Source organism: Triticum aestivum, chromosome 1B (genome assembly GCF_018294505.1).
Source record: "Triticum aestivum cultivar Chinese Spring chromosome 1B, IWGSC CS RefSeq v2.1, whole genome shotgun sequence".
Taxonomy (NCBI): domain Eukaryota; kingdom Viridiplantae; phylum Streptophyta; class Magnoliopsida; order Poales; family Poaceae; genus Triticum; species Triticum aestivum.
The window spans coordinates 140,998,036-141,009,250 of NC_057795.1; the positions used below are offsets into that span (position 1 = coordinate 140,998,036).

At 51.8% G+C, this 11,215-nt stretch overlaps 1 long non-coding RNA gene across 1 annotated transcript; it reads left to right on the top strand.

Annotated features, from left to right (window-relative positions):
* The first annotated feature begins 4,527 nt into the window (after positions 1 to 4,527).
* On the top strand, positions 4,528 to 6,106 carry LOC123112451 (uncharacterized). Its single transcript, XR_006455493.1, has 3 exons — positions 4,528 to 4,560; positions 4,671 to 4,814; positions 5,695 to 6,106. It is a non-coding gene; the product is annotated as an uncharacterized lncRNA (long non-coding RNA).
* The last annotated feature ends 5,109 nt before the right edge of the window (positions 6,107 to 11,215 follow it).

An 11,215-nucleotide genomic window follows, 5' to 3' on the forward strand; every position in this document is an offset into this window, starting at 1 on the left:
GATCTTGAGGTCGAAACCCTGGTCGTTGAAGAAGACCCGGACGGTGGCACGGAAGGTGGAGGAGTCAAGGCACTTGACCTTGACACGGACCTCCTCCTCCTTGAGGAGAGAGAGCTCGTCCACCACCACCACCTTGCCCAGGAGCTTGGACATACTGCGGATCACCTCCTCAGAGCAGGCGATGTCGGGGAGGCCAGCTATGACGATCCAAGCAGTATCCAACACGGCCACAACCTTAGGGTCCAACAGGGGCTCAGAGATGTTGACAACGAGCTTGTTGAGGGCGAGGGTGATGTCGTCGCTACGGGTGCAGAGGCCCAGGCTAAGAGCGTCGGGGAAGACCACGGTGAAGGAGCCGTTCGAGGTCGGAGTCACCTGCCAGTCGTAGACACGGCGGCAAAGGTGGTTGAGCTCGGCCTCGATCATCTCCGGAGAGGCGACCCCAGCCCCCACAATGGTCACGACCGCAAGGAGTGACGAAGATGGGGGGGGGACGTCCTCCACCTCGATGTGGAAGAAGCCGAGACCCTCAATGTCGTGGCCGTACATCATGAGCTACTCTGACATCGGGCGATCCGGGCAAAGAGCCACGGGGTGACCCGACTCCTTGTAGAGGTAGCACATCGGCGGGTTGGGACACTCCACCTGGTAGTGACCGGCAATGCCAGAGGAGGATCGCGGGGGCCATAGGAGACGGCCGCGGCCGAGGATGCGGGAGTCGGGGCCGCGGAGTTGAGGGGGTGGTCGGGGCCCTTCCGCTTCTTCTTTTTGGTGCCACCATTGCCGGGAGGCATGCTCGGCTGGATGCGGGGCGGCTGGTAGGGGCGAGGAGGGGCCGCATCGGCGGCCACGGGGAGGGACCGGGAGGGCGACGGCGACCGGCCGCGACGGCGCGCGGGAGACGGGGAGCGGGGGCGGTCGCGGCGGGCCTCCCGCCCGGGGGAACGCCAGTCCGCGACATGCGCTGGGGAGCGCCGGCCATCCCGAGGGGAAGCACGATGGCCAGGTGAGCGGCGGTCGCGGTCCGGGGAGCGACGCTCTGCGCGCGCCGGCGAGCGGCGGGTCTCACGGGCGGGGGACCGGCGGGAGGGAGGCCGGGATGTGAGCTGCTGCCGGAGGTCGGCCTCATGACGCAACCCGTCAGGGGAGGAACGGGGAGCGTCCCGGCGCTCGTCGCGGCCGCGCTTGGGCCGACCGGCGTGATCGCCCCAGTTCCGGGCCATGGCTGCAAGGGGAGGAGGGGGACGCTGCCGGAGCCGGAGACGAAGGGGCAGCCGCAATCGCGGGGAGGGAAGGGGATGGGTCGGGGCGGCGGGAGGGAGGCGCAAGGGAGGAGACCGGTTGGATTAGGAACCCTAGGGTAGGCCAAATGTGTGGCCTGGGTGGGCCCGCAACCACAGATAGCCGCGACCCAATACCGCCCGCACTCGCAGAGGGCCACACAGGCCGGCCCATGGGAGGGCCCAAGAGTGACGGGCGGCCCAGCACCCGCGCGAGGAGGCAGGGTTTCCCAGCGCCGCCGGCGCCGGCGCCGGGGCAGGGCTGGGCGGGCGCGGCCGGAGGAGGGCACGAGAGGGCACCGGCGAACGGGGGAGGGGGGCGCCAAAGGCAGATATGGAAGGGCGAAATGGCGAACGTCGCGACATGACCGAGGACAGCGTCGGCCATGCTATGGCCGAGCTTGCGACCGGACCCGAGAGGGCACCAACGCACCACGACAGCCGAGCGGCGCCGTGGTCGGCGCGGCCCGTGACCCCCCAGCCCTGCAGCCGGCGACAGTGGCGGCGGCCCGACCCCAATGTCGCCCCTTTACTCCCCGGCGACTGAGACGAGTTCAGCGTCCGGTGCCGGCGCCGGGCAGGCGGGCGGGCGGCCGAACTCCCACCCCTGGGAGTAAGGCCACCGGCGCCATCCGGCCATCGGGCACGGGCAGGAGCGGGAGGGGCGACGCGGTCGCGGCACACCACGGGGCGGCCGGCCTCGATGTCATCGGCCTCCGCTAGGTCAACCCAGATGACCCGCGCGGGGGCAAGGGGCGACGGGGGGCGCGACGGGGAGGCGGGCGGCGAAGCCGCGGCGAGGAGGTCGGAGGAGGGAGGCGCGGCCGAGGGGGAGGGCGGAGGCGGCGTGGCAGGGGGAGACGCCGCGCCGGACGAGTCGCCCCTGGGATCGCCAGCGCCGTCGCCAGAGCAGTCCGCCATCAGGACCCGTCTCACTCCTTGGTCTATTGCTCTAGTGCCCGCTCTGCTTCTTTTCTTGTTGTGGTATATAACCCCCATTTGTGCTATATCGTCCCTGCTGTTCTTTGTTTAATTCCAGCACTGCCTCTTGTACTAGAGCATATACAGTTGCAGTATGAACTGTAAGAGGCAATGAATTTCAACAGCTGCTCTTATATCACCTTTCAATCCAAGTACAAATTGAGTAACCAAAAATATTTCACTGACAGACCCTTCATATAGTTTGACTTGGTACACAAGCTGATTGAAATTACTCGGATATTACTGAACAGTTCGAGTCTGTTTTAAAACCAACAGACCTCTCATGCAATCTCTATGCACATCGAGGTCAAATTCCTGCAGCATGGCCACAGAAAACTGACTCCATGATGAACAGTAATCAGACAGTTTATATGACTGGTACCAGTGTGCAGCATTTCCATGTAAGTGCAGAGATGCAGACATTACTTTTAAGTTTTCAGGAGTTTGATACAACAGGAAATAAGCTTCAATTATCAAGTCAAATTCGAATTCCTTCCCCATCAAACTGTGGAAATTCCATCTTAGGCATCCAGGTGCGCGTGGATCCATGCTAGTCAGAGGAAGAATTTTTTTGAGGTGTGTGTGATACCTTTCCTGGATCCACAGGAGGAAGCTGTCCATGTTGCCCCCCTGCGAACATGAACCCTTGGCTGCGTCGCCGCTGTGGGCGACACTGCATAACAACCCTTCGCTGCCATCCGCTCCAGATCCGCGTCCTGAACACTGGTGGATTCCTTTAACACTCGCGCCACATGAACCTGTTCCTGATGGATCTCTCCAATAGAGCTCACAAATATGTTTACTTCGGACTGCACCTGATCCAGCCGAGCGACTTATTCCTCAAACTTGTTGTCCAACCCATCCAGTCGCGCCTTGATTTCCAAAATTCCTTCCACTTGCTCCTGCAGTAGCTGCAGAGCCGCAAATGCCTGCGTTACGTTCTCCTCGAATGACCCCATCACCTCTACCTGGTGTCGTGTCTGAGCACTTGGCTTGAACGGCACCGTTGCAGCTTCCTCTGGATTTCTCCAACGCCGATCTCGGATTTACAGCCAACCGCGTGAGCAATCGACAACCGACCAGTCGATGTTACGGAGAGAATCTTGAGTATGCGAAGCACAAGACGGACCTATCTAGCTCTGAATACCACTTGTCATATCCTTGCTGAGGATTTCCTGCCCAGATTTGGGATCGAGAAGAGGATACTTGGGAAGAAGAAGAAGAAACCACAGAAATAGTAGGTATGAGGAGAGAAAATATGAGCTATTTCATTTAGTCGCTGCCAATTCCAGCCAACGGTCGTGCTTATATATAGCTAATAGATTTTCACACACTCAGCCCCCAAATGAACATGACACTCGCAGATGGCCCACTAGTTATACAAATATTACCGAAAAAAGCTTTCGCCCCGCTTTATAAATAAAGCAACCACCAGAAGCACAAGGTCCAACAAATGTTCACACCGCACATGCACGCCAAAGTAGCAGACAACAAAGAAAGTATAACAGAGGGTTCTGCTGAGGGCACAGCTCAACAAGCCCTAAAGAGAAAATAAAAGGCGGCAACACATTTCCCTTGGCGCTGCTCTCGACCGCCTTCAGCTTCCTCATCCCTGGTTCTGCAGCCCTCAGGGCGACAGTACTGACAACCATAATTGGAAGGGTATAATCAAATTGTAATATATGTTCCCATAAAAAGTAAGAGACATGGAAAATTGGTAGTTTTGATCACCTTGCAGGTTGTTTTGTTAAGGTGGAAAAATTGTATCGGGTTCCTACCTGCACGCCTTGTTGAATGCTAAACAGAATCATGTGCATGGATTAGTTTCCGCAAAATAATTCTACGTGTATGGATTGGTAGTTTGGACCAATATGGAACTGTGGCCATGATATTGTCTTGAGAATTAGGCAAATAGTTAATCCATTATGTGTTGAATGTAGTGCAGCTGTAGCTCTTTTATTCTCATATAGAAGTTCACCCTGATGATCGTCAAAATTACTATGAATTCAATTTTTCTGTGAAGAGACTTATCTTTTTCACAATCTATTCCTGACCTGTCAAAATATTATATGTACTTCCGTAAAATGGTTCGCAAGGTATCAGAATGAAAGTGAAGGGACTAATTAGTGAAGTTGTAACTAACCACTAGATTTTACTTATTTCACATTCTCTCTCTTTGCATACAGATGGCTATGGGGCTCAATTTTTCTAAATTTGTTGGTTCCTGTGGTTATCCTCAAGGATATTAATTTCAGATGGCTGAAGTGTTTTCTTTGACAGAGAATGTGCTTCAGTATTAGTGAGTGTCTACCTCTTTCCCAGTTAACCCTCTCTTGTCATAGGATTTCATGAAAGATAATACCTTGCTGTGAAAATTGTAGAATGATCATGTTTTTTCTTTGTATCCAGGGACTAATCTAGGATCTCTCATGCCCGGGCTTGCCGACTACATGATGTCTTATGTTAGATGATTAATACGGTGATTTTTATGAAAAAACTAGCATCTTACGCACCTTAATTTGTGTTCTTCCTCGGCTTTCGAGAAGTTTCTGGGTCTGTCACTGTTTGCATCCCTATGATTTTAATGTTTTTAGAGACTCCCTAGAAAATTTAATGGTTATTGAATAAAAATAAAAAGACCTAACCATCTTATTGGTGGACGCTAGTTTTAATGGCTTGAATTTAATCTGGACTACTAATCTACAAGAAAATAAGAGGCCGTATGTAAAATAAGGAGGTTGATATAATTTGGTGTGATAAAGTTACTAGAATTATGTAATTTGGTACGTTCTGACATTGGTTTACTAAATTATAGTATTTGTTCTCAGCAGTGCACTGTTGTTCTTTAGGCTCAGACAATATTGACAGAATAAAGTTCATTTAGTTTGATTTATATTGCAATTAAGAAGGATGTTGGATTTGCCAACCAATGTTGCTGGGATGTAGATTTATGTTTTTACCACCATATGGTCCATTTTATGGTATAAAGTTTTTTAGTTGTCTAAATTTCTCAAGTGTATTTTATGTTGGCTTAATAAGGTTTGTTACAGCAAATGTGATCCTTTTGTAATATCAGTATGTGAATTTTTTTCTATTTAAATTTTCCATTGTATAAGCATACCTACTCATTTAGTTTACATCAGACATTTCTACCCTGACTATGGGCTGCTTAAACTAACATGAGTTTCCTTCCTACAAATCTTTATATATTGAAGTGTTTTTAGCACATTATTTGTTTATAATAACTGTGGGCATGTACTGGCGAAGAATTTGCAAAGGATAACAACATATATTGATACTGATATACGGAGTAGAATTTACTTAGCTTCTATCCATTTCCCTTATTCAGCCACCCGTATCACATTCTTATGAGTAAGCATGGTTTGTAAATACAAGTGTTCACAAAAATATTAATGATCGTGTCGTTTTTCAGGAATTGCAATGGACCAAATTGTTGCCCAAGGCCTGGATTCGAAACATGCAGCTGTAATGCTAATCAATCATACCCATTGCTTATCAGTCGTAATCAATTCCTGCTTTTTCAACTTTCTCTTTTTTGGAAAAAGCGGAAGCATTATCGGCCAACTGAAAAGAGTATGTTATAAGTACAATGAAATCTGGGAAAAGAACTATGGTAATTCTTTCTCTTCTATTTGACCTCCATTTGTTCTGTCATACAATCTAACTCACAACAAATTGGAGGAAAGTAATTTATTTTTCCCTAAATTTATTTCTATAAGCAAGAATTTCATCCGCTTTAAAAATAACTATTTTAAAACATATGCCTAACTTTTCTTCAACATTTCTATTACTCCCTCAGTCCCTTTTTATAAAAGTTAAACTTTTTTCTTATCTTTGGCCAGTTTATAGAAAAACTACCAATATGTACAATATTAATTAAATGAAATATTAAAATAAATTTCATGATGGATCTAGCGATACTGATTTTGTGTTGTAGATATGATATTTTTCTAGAAACTCATCAAATATAGAAAGGTCTCACTTTTGAAAAATTAACACACTTCACAAAAATGTACCGAGTGAGTAATAAAAAATAAACCGAGTGAGTACTTATTTGTAGCCCTATTTTTTACGGAAATATTTTAGATATTTTGTGAGCTTGTTAATTAAATTTGCCATCCCGTGCACCTGCACGGGTTGACTACTGTGTCGGGGAAAATAAGTCGTGATGCCCAGCCTTCCCATGCAGATGGGAGACGACGACACAGCCGCCGCTCTTTTCCCCTTCCCAAACCCTAGAGTTCGAGGCACTGATCCCCAAGCCAAGGATTTGATGCCGCCAGGAGGAGGTGAGCATGGCTGCACGGAGCAGGACCACTCATTGGCGACCGGTCGCCGTGACGAAGGCGCTCCGTCCCATCCTATGCCGCCGCCTCCCCTCATTGTTCCCGTAGCTTCTGAGGTTTGTTCTTCGCCTGTTTCTTGTTCCAATCTTTGACATGAAAGGGAACCCGCTCGGGCGACTCGGGCGGAGCCCCAAATCCCTAGCCGACAGGGTCGCCACACCTCCTGTCCACCCCTTTTGTCGCTGCTAGAGGAAGCTGTCGGGCGAAGCCCTGGTGGCTGATTGGGTGGTGCGGGCACCCAAGGGCGCGGGGGCACATCCCTCGGATCTAGGTCACGGTGGAGTGAGGCGGTGTGGTGGTGGTGGGTGGATGCGGCGGAGCCGCAAGGGCACCGTGGGATGGCTGGTGGTTCGGCTGTGCTGGTGTCCCGCAGGGCCCAGTGGGGACCGGGTGGTTCGAGATCGGGGGCGGGCGCCTCCGTGGTCTTCGGTCAGATCCGCTCGGATCTGTCCTCTGGGCGTCGGCGTGCGGTGTGAGGTCTTGGCAGCGGCCATGTTGGCAACTGCGTGGGTGTGGGCTGCGACGGCGTGGTGGCGGTCCATGGTGGTGGGGCGGGTCGGTTAGGGCGGCTGCGGGACATGCTCCGGCGTCTGGCCGTTGGTGAGCTACTCTTGTGGAGGTCCCTAGGTCCTCTTGTGGCGACATGGTGTGGCCGTTCGGGAACCTCCCGTCGCTGGGCGTGTGGCCGGTCCCTGCCAGATGATGCAGATCCAGGCCGGGAGTCGAGGTTGGGTGTGTGTGTGTGTATGGGGGGGGGGGGGGTGACGCTTGGGAGAGGTGTTGGGAGTGGTGGGTGGCGCCAATGCGGTCGGGCCACCCATCACCGGCAGGGGTGCCGGTCGTCGACGTGGTCCGCTCCCGCTTCACCTCTTCTCCGACTTGGTGGCTCCTCGATCGATCTGGTCGTTCTGGTCGCTGGCGGCTTTGTCGGCGGTCAGAGTTTGCCAATCGGCACATCGTTGGCAGCCATGGAGGACCCATGGGGCGTCTTGTTCCCTGGGCGGCGGCCCAAATGGTGGGAGCTCCTGCGATGCTCGTGGGCTGAGCTCGTGGCTCAGGTGCAGGCGACTAGCGTCCATGGCCGTGTGGGCGGCGTGGTGGCTGGTGTTTTGACGTTCTGTGACGGCGAAGGCGGCATTGCTGCGGTGGCCTTGTTCTCTGCAAATACTGGGAATCATATTGTTTTGAGGAAGATGAGTACAATCTTGTCGTGTGCAATCCTGCGACCAAGAAGTGGGCCGAGCTGCCTCCTAATCCTATACAATTGCAAGACGAAGACGAAGAATATTTGTGTTTCGATCCAGCCGTCCCCTCCCGTTTCATGGTATTCACACACACTTGGGATTTCACAGAAGTGACAATCTACTCATCAGACACTGGACGATGGACTACGGTGGAGAGTGGTTGGATTGATAAGACTCCTATTGGTCTTCCTGTCTTCCTGAATGGTACTTTGCATTTGATGACCACTGAATATTCAATAGTCACAGTAGACACAGAGGGGAAGGTTTGGGGGCAAATTGATATTCCAGGCAACATGCGAGACAGCTCTGATTATCCGTTCATTGGACAGTCTCAGGAACGATTGTATGCTTGGTGTATAAATGATAATGTTGATGTTTGCCAACTTTTAGTTTGGGCTCTTGAGGATTATGGTGGTGCAAAGTGGGCCTTGAAGGATACTGTTAACGTTTCAGAACTGTTTGGAAGGGATCGTTACAAATATGTGGAGCCCTTAGCAATTCATCCAGATTGTGATTTGATTTTCCTTACCGACCAGAGGGGGAAGGCTATCTCATATGATATGGACAGCAAGAAAGTGCATGTTATCGGCACTCACGAAACATTCTATGGTGCTATACCTTATGTTCCATGTTTTGCGGAATGGCCGTCAGATGGTCACTGACCTTGGTGGAACTATATATTGTCTTCATAGAATTCAGCCATGGAGAATATGCAACACCTAGCAACAGCTTCCAGTGGCTAATGCTTAGTTGTATGAATGAGTCTAGGTATTTGATATATCGGCTGCCTCTAGTGCTAATCATTATGGTCACCTGTTAGCTCTTGGTATGGGGTAACTGTGAGGGTATATTATCTATTTTTGAAATTGGTTGGATTTTCACCTCTTTATTTTCCGTTTAAGATTGGAGATGCTTATCTCTTGTTGCAACTTGCAAGTACATTTATCTTTTATGGACAACTTGTTATCCATCAGTTCTGAATATTGATATCGCCTTGTTCTTATGCACATGTTAAAGACTGGAGATGCCTATCTCTTGTACGTTTATTATTCTTCCATTTTATTTCACTTCATTAGGGGAAGAGGATTTTTCTAGGGGAGGAGAAAAACATGACCCTCTCTGTGTGACCATTCTCCTATTTGAATTCTGACTATGCTGTATGACTAAATCTATTTTTGAGCATCTTTCGATTTTGTTTACTGTGATGTTAGTTTACAGATTTTTCTCATCTTTTTCCAAAATTGTGCAGTGAGTTCCTAAACATGCAAATTGAATTATTTGCATATTGTCTGAGATTATAACTGTTTGTCCAAGAAGACGACATTTTCCTTCAGTGAAATGTGATCACCAAAGGTTTTGATCAGTCAAGGCATGCATTTTCCCATCATAAACATAAGCATTGCGATTGTCAAGTCTTGGTTCCAGCGACAGTTTTCTTTACCTGTATATATAAGCGTGAGCCTGAGAGACTATCTAGAGGATGGCCACTGACAGAGAAAATAAGCCAAGAACTATATAGTCACCAAGGTGTCTCTTTCTTGTTTTCAAGCCCAAAACGCGTTGCATCCCGAACTCCCGGTTCCTTCCAATCAGATACAGTGAGGATTACAACATGGAAAGCCTCTAAGTATTGTCCATAATTAAGCGGAAACTATATCTTTCTTTGGCAGAGAAATAACAGAGTAGTATTGATCCAGTTAACAAACATCAAAACATAGATGAAACTATTTTGACATCTCCTAATAAGGAATTAAAGAGCAGGGGCGCCTTGCTTTGCTAACCCAAAGCATTCTAAGGAAACAAAATAACCAGAGCCAATTGCCAGGTAAGCCTGGAGAAATGCAATGGACTACCAAGGCAAAATAAATAAACAAAGTGATGCCACTTTGCATCTCCTCCTTATAAAGCAAGCACATAGGCATTCGTAAAACAACAGAACCACCTGATACTGTCACAAAGTCTGGAAACCAGGCAACTACCCATTGCAACTAAAATATCTAATGTTACCCAAAAAGGCTTTCGCCCCGCTTTATATATAAAGCACAGATCAACCACAACCCAAGTACAAACACACCCCACGACAACACACGCACACACCCAAGGCGGGATACATAGGCGCTGTGCGCAGCAACACCACCCCTAACACTACAAGAGCAATCAGGGATCTCCACCGGGAACATGCCACCGCGAAGAGATGAAGCCGCATATGACGAACCGAGAGCTCCAAGGCGGCGCCTCCAAGAAGGTTACGACGTTAGCGCGCCTCCACTGCCTGACCCGGGGGTCAGAGTTTCCTCTGGAGCGACACGATGACCGGTGAGAGCCGCGACGACGCCTTCAAGAAGGTAACGCGCTACGCTGCCGCCTGAGCACCGCGCTACCACCACCAGGGCCACCGCCCCGGCATCCAAGACCTTGACACCATCGCACCCGAGATCCGTCGCTACCCCAACCAAAGAGACGAGTGGAAAGGTCGCTCCTTTACACACCCCTGGACGGCCCCCGGCGCCGAGACCCAAAGGGTCGGCCCAAAAAAAGGCCTCCATCACCCGTCCTGCTGCACCGGGTGCAAGACAAGCTCAGTCCTGCTGCCAGGCGCGACACGAGGTCGGTCTTGCTGCCGGGCGCGAGACAAGCACGGTCCTGCTGCCGGGCGCGAGACGAGCTCGGTCCTGCTGCCGGGCGCGAGACGAGCTCTGTCTCGCAGCCACGGGCGCGAGACGAGCAATGGACCGCAACTGGGAGCGGTCCAGCCCTATGACGAGGGTAGAGCCCGGACGACGAGGGGAGGGATCGAAGGTCGAAAAAGGCCGCTCACCGACGGCCGACGCTGCTCTCAGAGATGACCAGCAGCCGCCGTGACACGATCTAGACCACCGCCATGAGCCACCACCACGCCGTGGCAGCCCACATCCTCGCATCCATGCCCTGGCCAACACCACCGGAGGCTCCACCATCCCACCGGAGAAGCACAGCCGCCAGCAGCACCACCACCACCTTAGCAGGGCCGCCGGCCGTCCCCGCCGCCACCAACCACCAACACCAACCAGATCTGGGCAGAGCCACCCAGATCCGCCGCCAGAGCAACCCGCCTCCTCGGATCCCCACAAGCCGCGCTGGAGGGGGGAGGGAGGAGAGGGGGGCACGCCTGCGGGCCACCACGACGCCGGAGAGGGGGAGGGGAGACGGAGCAGAGGAGAGCCACCGCCCGACGCCGACGGGCAGGAGGGGGCGCCCCGCGACGCCGGCCACCTGCGCGCGGGAGGAGACGCCCCGCCGCCGCCTGCGCCACGCGGCCTTTGGCCGGTGACGTCGCCGGCGGCGGCGAGGGAGGAGAGGCCGA